The following is a 9,874-nucleotide window of genomic DNA, read 5'->3' on the forward strand; positions in this document are numbered from 1 at the left end:
AATTTATATAGGAACACAGATACATTTACATATTTGTATAAAAGCAAGACACTATGAAACACACCATGAAACATGGTGGGAAGGCAGCTGGCAAGCCTTCAGGGAGGGGCGGAAGAGGGGGTAGAGGGAGAGGTGTAAGTTCCCGCTGAAACTGAGACGTAGCCTCTTCCCTACAACTAGCAAGGATGAGGCTTCCACAAGCAGCAAGGAGAGGGGAGCAGTGCCAGTGCCACTGCCTGTGCCTGAGACTGCACCCCCTCCAAGAACACCAGCCATAACCCCCACCACCATAACCATGACAACAAGCAACAGCAACAGCACCAGCATGAGCATGACCTCCTCCTCCACCCCCATTTCACTTCCCATGCTGAGCCTTCCATGGGAGAACTGGAGCTGGAGCTGGATCTAAGTGCCCTAGCAAGGGAAATTCTGAGGAAGGAGGGGCAATCATGATTCTGTGCTCCACACCCCTCAAGTTTCCCTTAGAGCCAGGTCTCCTTCCCCAGAAGGCACTTCAGAGGAGGATGAGGTAGACATTGTGGAGGCAAGTGGCCCAGCTGAGTCTGCTCCTTCTGTTGCTGTGCCTCTGCCTGCTGAGGAGGGGAAATTACAGCATCCACACATGTACCCACACCCCAGAAGTGAGTGGGTAGCATGGTCTGGGATCATTCTGAGCTGGCAGATGATCCCACGTACAATATCTGCCTGCACTGCGGAGCCAAAACCAGCAGAGGCAAGGGGACAAAACACATGAGTACCACGGGGATGCTGATGCATCTCTGTAGGTACCACCCCCATGCTCTTGCTCCTCCTCAGCCAGGCACCAGTGGGAGCATGCCCAAAGGGAAGTTCCTCTCTCACTCCAAAGCCTCCATCCCCCCAAAGCAGGGGCAGACCACCCTGGAACAGTGGGGGAAAGGCGGACAGAAAGGGGGGTGCATTGCAAAGGTGAGGGAGATCACCCAGAGCACTGGGGAGTTTCTTGATGTCAATGGCCAGCCCCTCTCCTTAGTTGAGTGGCCAGGGTTCAGGTGACTCATGGCACTCATGACCCTATCCTACCAAGTGCCCTCATGCACCACCTTCAGCAGAACAGTGGTGCCCTCCCTGCATGAGACATGCAGTGAATATTTCAGTGAGGAGCTGCACAAGGCAGGTCCGCAGGTGGCCTTACACTTCACCTCGGACATCTGGAGCAGCCAGGGTGGAGATCACACCTACCTCTCCCTCACAGGGCACTGGTGCGATCAGTCAGGCCATCTGTGAGTTCTCCTTCAAGTGGAGGTGATAGATGAATCCCACATGGCAACAGAGATCATGGGGGCTATGAACCTCATGGTGCAGGGGTGGCTCATTGGGCAAGGCAAGCTCACCCGGAGGTTCATGGTCACTGACAATGGGGCCACTATGGTCAAGGCAGTCCATGATGCTAACTTTGTTAGCATCTGCTGTGCGGCACACGAGTTCCACCTCATTGTCAGGGATGCCTTGGAAAGGGACAGGGCTGCCGGTGATGGCGCCATCACTACCACTACCAGCCAGCTCATTTCAAGATGCAGGAAGGTGGAGGGTACTTCCACCAGAGCATCAAGGGAGGCAAGATGCTGTGGGACAAGCAGGAAGAGCTGAGAATCTCACAGCACAAAATCATGCAGGATGTGGAGACTCAGTGGAACTCCACATACCTGATGCCTGAATGCCTGGTGGAGTAACTGAATGCCATCCATGAGTTGGCCCTGGTCAGGGAGATTGGGATCAGTGGCCCCCTTAACAAAACAGAGTGTGATGCCATCTCCCAGATCTTGGTGGTCCTCAAACCATTTCTTGAGGCCACCAAGAGCCTCAACACTGGTGATGCCCTCCTTAGCCAGATGATCCCCATAGTGAAGGAGTTTGAGAACCAAATGGAGATGTTCCAGGGGATCAATGTCCTTGGCTTGGGCAAGCCGCTTTCACCAGAGGTGCAGGCACTGGTGAAGCGGCTGAAAGAGGGCATCAAAAAACAGCTGGATCTGTTGCAGTCCAGTATGGTCCACGTGCTGGTGGGCATGTGTGACCCGAGGGTGAAGGGGAGTATCTGCAGCAGCAAAACCCTTGATCAGTGGACAGAGGTGCTGGTGAACAGTCAGGGAGGTAGAAGAGCAGAGGCAGGGGGAGGACATGGAAGAGGAGGATCCACTTTTCCGTGCCAGCACTCCAACCACCAGCCAATTTCTTCCACCACAGCCACTTCCAATGTATGCCACCATCTTCACTCTGCACCTTTTTGCTTTTTTAATTTTCTTTGACAACCTTTTAATGCCCCAGAGGTGGCAGTTTAGTTTATCACTAGCCAGTAAGGGAAGAACATCTCCCTGCTGAGCTCCCAGGCCAGGATGAACTTGGAGGTGTAGACTGGGGCTATGGGGAAGGAGGAGGCCCCAGGTCATGGACATGACCTAAAACTGCATCCTGGCAATGTTGGGGGGGCCTGGTGGGACTGCTGGTGGTGCGGCAGCCCCAGGAAATACCAGGACCGCGAACCTCCCTGGTGAAAGGCCTGAAACCTCCAGCCACCACACACATTCACAGTCCTGTTTAGGGAAACCCCAGACCTGTAACATCTTTGAGAGGCCTGAGGCTTACTGGTTGCAGTGGAGTTGTGAGGCTCCAGGTGAGCTTAGATGCCTGGAATGCCATCTGCAAGGCATGGGCTGCAGTGTAGGGTAGGCACAGAGCTTCAGAATGGATGTCACCCCTAGACATCAGAGGTGTAAATGGGCAGCCTCCTGCCTGGGTAACATCTGTATCAGTTTTCCATCAAGGTATGGAAGGTGATAGAGGGGCAGGCCAAAATCTAACCGGCACCCTGCTCTTTTTATCCCACTCTGCCTACACACGCACACAAGTGACATGAGATTTGCTTTCAACAGTTTGAGGTGCAGTTTCACAGAAACCCCTACACCTATCTCTTTGAAAATTAGCAGGCTTCATGCCCTCAGAAGGGGTTACCATCTCTGCTGTTTTCATTGAATTCTGCAAAAAAAAAAAAAATCACAAATTACAGGTATTTTAGTGATTTCCAGTATGGTCTATGGACAAATCACATCAAATCAGTACCAAATCTTTCAAATCTGATTCAGCCAAATTGATTTGGGACAGTGATCCAAATCACCAGATTGAATCACTGTCCACCGAATCAGCCAAAACCAAATCCAAATTGAATACTGGTCACTTCTCACGGACCTATTTTTCTACCATTTATAGCACTGCCTGGAAATTTTCTGTTTTATAATCTGCATTCATTTGACTCTGAAATATTTACAAAGACTATCTGAAAACAATGTCCTGTTTTCCATACATTTCCTAACATATGGAAGATTGTATGATCCTATTACATATTTTCAGCAATTCAGGCCCATGACACATTTGCAATGATGTGAGTGCTTTTAACAGGGAAAATGATACAACACCTTTATTTTTTCCAAGCTTCTGATTTCAGTAATTTAGTCTGCTAATATTTGGACCTTAGAGCAGCAGTTTTTATAGCAGACTACAGTTATCTAGTCCAATTTAGGTTGTGTATTTGCATGTGGAAATGGCATTTTTACCTTTGTTTTTTTTTTTTTAATTTTGCAATGGTTTCCTTAAACATTCACCGTTCTCAAGTAAGATAGAAAGGAAAATGCCCGTGGAATTAGCCACTTATTTCTGCAAATATAATGTAACTCAGTCTCAATTTATGTCTAGGAGCCTGCTGAGGATATGCAAAAATAGACAACATCCTAATTTGGTCTGCAGTCTCTAGTTCCTGTTAATAATGCAGAGTCCCCTAATCAGCATTGCTCATCTATAACAGTTACAGATATATGTCGGACTGGTATTCCATATTGTCTAAATGGATGCCAGCTACTATCTTGGCCTTATAGGCTCATATCATTGTTTCAACACCACGAAAGCATACCAATATTGATTTACCCTCACTAACTCTTCCATGTTCTGCAAACCGAATCTAAAGTACTTCTGAATACAATTTGTTGGAACATTTTCAGCTAAATACTTTTTCATCCAAACACACAGGTTTGATTAAGATTAAAAGAATTGCAGAGATGTACCAATTTCAAGAATGGTTTTGATGGGAAGAGGCCTAGACTGGACTGTCCAGTCACTTTAAAAAGCAGGGGAAGAGACCTGAGAGCAAATACAGACCTTTTGAATGTTTCTACAAGTTCATTTAAAAATTGTTCAAAAGATTTTCTTTCATCCATTCGATGCAGAACACAAAACATATATCAAAACCTCAAAATTTATAACAAAATGGAATTGTCATTCTCTGGCCAGTATTGCAGTGAATGATTCTGAAAGATGACTGTGGAGATTTAAAATAAATAAATAAAACAAACTCAACTATTCAGATGAAAGCAAACCCAGATGACCTTCACAAAGTTAATCTGAAATTCATTTTTACTGATTACATTTCTGATTGCAATTGAAGTGCCAGAGTCACTTTCATAGGTAATTTGGCACTCGGTAGCTACCAGTTATCGGATTATTGCCAAATCAGTTTTCTTGTTTGTTTTAGCTTAGAAATTTTGATGGGCTTCCATTCCTAAGAATAAGTACTTTTTCCTCTCTCTCTTAAAAATTGGGATTAGACTACAGAGAATTAGCAATAATAAAATTATTTTATAATATGATTCAAAAGGTATTAAAATGGCATATGTATGAAATTTATCAACCTACTGTACATTATTTGCTGTGATATTTCAGGAAAGCTGCTAATTTGATAGAAAAAACTTTTATTTGCTTTTCTTTAGTCACATTTATAGCAGGCCTTGAGTCATCTTGAATAGGATTGAAAAGATAAACTGCTGCACAGAAATAGCTAGGAATTGTGGATCCTGTGTGGTTATCATGTAATTCCTAGACCCTCACTTTACTATATTTTACTGACCTTAAATAGGATTTCAATTATAAAATGGTTTTTATTTCAAATACAGTATGGGTTAACAATATTAGTCTGAAAAGTTTTCTTCTAGCCAACTGAGAGCATATGACATTGGGAATTTCATTTATTGGACAAAGAATTCTAAGTGTGCCCCAGATGTCCTCTAAAAAACACACAAGAAAAGGGTACTGAAATGGAGATTGCCCACAAAAGGTTGTGCCTTAGATAGGTGCAAGATTTCAAAGTGACTAAAGTGAATGAGCAATCTTGGTTTTCATGTTATGAGTCTACTAGAAACGGAAATACTACTGTCTCAGCTGTATGGTTTTGTACTCATTTTAGGTATTCCCTTAAATTCAATTCAACTTTTACCCCTTGGCTTTTGTAATTGGAAGGTATGTCTCCCAGTCAGCCCAGGCATCAGTTTTCAAACATCCAGTGTTAATATCATATCCTGTGGGTGAGAGCGCTGCATACAGAGGGGTAAAAGTTATAGTACCAGAAACCACTGAGATGAATGCGTCTTGGATTTCCACTTGTCAGGACAATCCATCTTCAAATGAAATGAAAGTTTTTTTTAGGAATTTTCCACAATAGCCAAAGCTCAACATTTTGAGAGAGGAAAATAATAATTTACTGTATAGTAGTATGTTACTGCATGTTTGCATCAATCAGAATTTTAAAAAAATACAGGTAACCCACAACCTACAGTAAAATGTCAAACAGAAGCTGATTTTGATAATATATCACTGAAATGAAAACAGTATATACTACAAGATCTCAAATCTAATTTCACCTTATTTCAATATAAAACACAGATCTTCAAGGTTCATTATGTAGAGTACTAACATGGAGTCAAGCAGATTCAAGAACTGAAGTTAGTTTCTCTGAAGAAAACATTTTTACTTTAAAAAGGAAAGTGTGCATAATAGCAATGGAAGGGATATATACAATCTTTTTATAAAGTTATAGAACACAAGCAGAGTTGGAGAGACAAAAAACAAACAAAACAAAACAAAAAAACCCAACCACCAACTAAAACAAAAAGGGTAAATTTCTCCCTAAAAGTGTTATACTAATTCTCCAGTGGCACATGTAGCTCCAAAGAAAGAATAACTCAAATATTTAATTTTTAACAAGAAATAAAGACAATATATATTATCTATTTAGATAGATATCAATACAGGCACAGTGACATGATATATAGTTCCCTTACCATCTAATCTATTGGAATCAGACTTATCTAAATCTGTGTATCAACTCTCTTGTCTTTTTTCCTTGTGAGAAATTAAATATTTGAGACATAAATATAATGTAGCACTATTTTAATTACCCAAGCAATCTATAGTGTACAGAGGGCACATGTACCATTCACATGTACTCAAACAACGGTGAAACAGTTCATTCAACCAAGTTATTCTAATAAGCAGTATAGAAAGGCCTGCTCCAGAGGTGACTTCACTAAGTAGACTAAACAGGCCACAGAGATGAATAAAATCAGCCATCCCAACTCTAACTGTATGACCAAAGACAAGTCACTTACCACATCCAGTGCAAATGTGTCATAAGCAAATGCAAATCCTTTGGGCATGTTGCCATGAACAGGAACATGCATTTTCCCAGGGATACACGGCATTATCTTTCAGTGTCAACCCCCCACCGCGCTGCTAATTAGCAGGATGGGAAATGCATGCATGTATGGCAGGTGCGGTTTGTGGCACCGCAGATGGGTCTGAGGTGCTGCATACCTCATGTCCATGCTCATCTGGACACACCCTTTGAGTTCAAAGAATTCCCATTCCCAAAGGCCAACTTTCCCAATCACCACCAATGTGAAATAAGAATGATAAAGCTGAATTTTATTCAATGACCCAAATGAATCATTTTTATTTACAGGCATAGCTCCATGACTAGAATAGGACTTACAAATCTTCCTATCCTCATATCTGTTAATTGTAGTGGCTATGTTACAAGCTATTTGGTCTACAGCTCTTTGATCTGAACTTTGGTTGTGCCCGCAGAGCCACATGCCCTTAAAGCAGAACTTCAGTTGTGGCAATCTCAGACACTGGAAACAGTCTTCATAGAGCAGATATACTTGGTGACCCTGACCTTGGGGCCCATACTACTTTCCATTCTTTTGTAGTCACCATTTTCTTTTGTCAGTCCTATCACACTGTGCCCAGGGCAATACTAGGACATGGTTCAGGAGCAGGAGCTGAAGGTTTGCTGTCCCAGGAGTAGGGGAATGTTGATTTGGGGTTACTTTTTTAACTAAAAATTGGGGATTTTTTTTTAATCAGAGAAAGCCAGGATCCTTGATTATACACACAACCACAGCCACAGCCACAGCCACACACGTTTCATTTTAATCATTGAAAAATGTGGATTTGGGGTTACTTTTTACCGAAAATTGGGGATTTTTTTTAAATCAGAGAAAACCAGGATCCCTGATGACAATGTTGACCTGAGGAGAAGGACATTGCCTCAATACAAATTCCCACTCAACACTATTATTGCCTCCCACCAGACTTTTTCATTTTTTAGGCTAGAATTATCTTCTGTGGGCTGCACTAAAAAATGGATTTTCCAGTGTCAACCTTTTCTCCTACCTTGCCTCCAACAGTTTCACATTTACAGAGTAAAAATATTCCAGGAGAGGCAATCAGAGTTGGAAATAAATGAGATCATGAATAATAGTATTTTTGAATATTTTATAGGAGATTTCTATCAGTCTTGATTTTCTTTGGTAACTTCCTTACTGAACTGTTACAAAACTGAAGAGTGATTTAAATGGACACTTGAATTGGCTAAGACAAAAATCTGCTTCTGCAAGGTTTTAGCACAGTATTATTCTTAAAGCATGTGATCTTTAGGGAGGGAAGTCAAGGCTTTTCACTGCCTATCAAAAGAAAGCAAGAGTAATAACCTTGAAGTAGCCAGTTAGTAAAATCACCCCAAACCACTTTCTAGTTCTTTTGAAAAATCAACGCACAAAATAATGGTTTCACTTCACCCATGAGCAATGCCAAGACCTTCCAATGTGCTCTTCACTGCAAAAAGAGAGAACAAAATTGGTAGAATAGATCATGATTTTTCATATCCACCATCATCAAAAGTAAAAACCCAGAAAATTCTACAGATTAACAATTAAGTCCATTGGACACATCCACACATGCAGGCACGCGTGCTTGCAGCAGCTCACATCAGAGCAGTACAAATTTTCACCAGGGATTTTTGCCTCAGTGCACATGCCTGGACATGCACTTTGGTGTGGCACAAGTTGTTCCACTTGGGGCAAAATAACCCTGCCCAGCTCCTTCTGGATCTGCAGCCAGAAGGAGCTAGAGCCTGGGGTCAGCACCTGTGCTGGAACCAGCAGTATTAAAACCTGCCCTGGGAAGCAACTCAGGGCTACTTGCTCTCAGGAGCTCCCAGGGGGGAAGTTGGCCAGGCCCATTCCTGCCTGAGGCTGCTGCTCCTGCTGCTACTGCTACTTGCTTGTAGGAGCTTCTGGGGGGAAGCTGCTCATGCCCCTTCCTGCCTCAGGCTCCTGTTCCTGTTCTTGCTCCTGCCTTGCTCTTGCTATTGCCACCCCCACATGAGGAGGGGGTCCTCTGCTGAACGCCACACACTGCTGCCTCCCCCTGGGGTACTCCCCAGTCCTCTGCTCCCCACCACACTGCACCACCACCCAGTACTGCACCCTAGCTTCTGCACTCCTGTTCTGGCCTGCTGCCCAGCCTACCGCCAAGCCGCGGCGGGGGAACAGCCCAAGGAGAGGGCCTACACTGCCTGATATCCCCTTCCCCCCCCAAACTGCTAGCACCTAAGGGTGCCTTGCCTGCTCCAGCTGCCTCAGGCAAGCCACCCCCTGCTTTTACCTTCACCTGAAGCACGCCTTGGATGACTGACCTGGATAGCTGCTACTGCCGCTGCTGCTGGTGCTGCCATCTGTGCTCCAATGCCCCCTCGGGAGTGGGTGGGATTCCCTGCTGCACTGCCTGGTGCCACCCTGCACTGCACCTGCATTGGATTACTTTGCGAATTTACTGTTTGCTCCTGCACTCCCTCACATGTTTGCTTTTAGTTTTCTTATCATAGAACAATTACAGCTCCCCTGACCCCTTCACTATGTAAGATGTGGGGACAGCTGCCCCTGAAGCCACAGCTCCTGCCAGCAGGTCTCATCCTGTCTGGCAGCTGGACATGCTGGGTGTTTGCAGGAAGGGGCTGGGAAGAGGTGTGGGTGAATGTGGGGGGCATGTGGGGTGTCTAGGTGAATGTGAGTGCATGTGGAGGTTGTGTGGGTGGATGTAGATGGGTGTGGGTGGGAGTGGGGTGGCATGGGACGAAGTGTGGTTTGTGGAGGGGTTTGAGGGGGGCCATCACATGCCTGCCCCCCCACCCATCCTCTGCAGCACACAGTCCTCGACACTAGTAGGAGCAGCCAACCAGGCCATCATGTCCCACTGTGCCTGATCCTCATGAAGAACAGCCCCGGCCCAACCTGCCCTGCTAGTACGCACCTTTAGACAGGAGCCACAGGTGGTGGCAGGAGCTGTCCTAGTCTGATCCAAAGGCATGCTAGTGGGGCAGGATGGGTTGGTTCAGCCCCATTCTCCATGCACAAACCACAGGTCAGGCAGCGTTGCAGTGGGCATGGCCCAGCTGGCTGCTGCTGCCCGCACCAAGTGCTGTGTGCAGTATGGGGTGGGGGGAGCAGTTCTGGTCCTGTCCAAAGCACTAGTGGGTTGGGCTGGGTTGGGCCCAGTCTGTTTGGCAAGCACACCCCCCCAGGTGAGGTAGTGCTGTACCCCACGGGCTGTTCCTGCAGCCAGGCCCATGGCCCCAATGGCTGCTGCTGCCAGTGCCACAGGGGGACAGGCAGGTGGCAGCTCCCACTCAAGCCTTTTTGCTCTGCAGACGAGTCACTGCATTAATGCG

This window comes from Gavialis gangeticus, unplaced genomic scaffold, assembly GCF_001723915.1.
Source record: "Gavialis gangeticus isolate Ggan-Ray unplaced genomic scaffold, GavGan_comp1, whole genome shotgun sequence".
Taxonomy (NCBI): domain Eukaryota; kingdom Metazoa; phylum Chordata; order Crocodylia; family Gavialidae; genus Gavialis; species Gavialis gangeticus.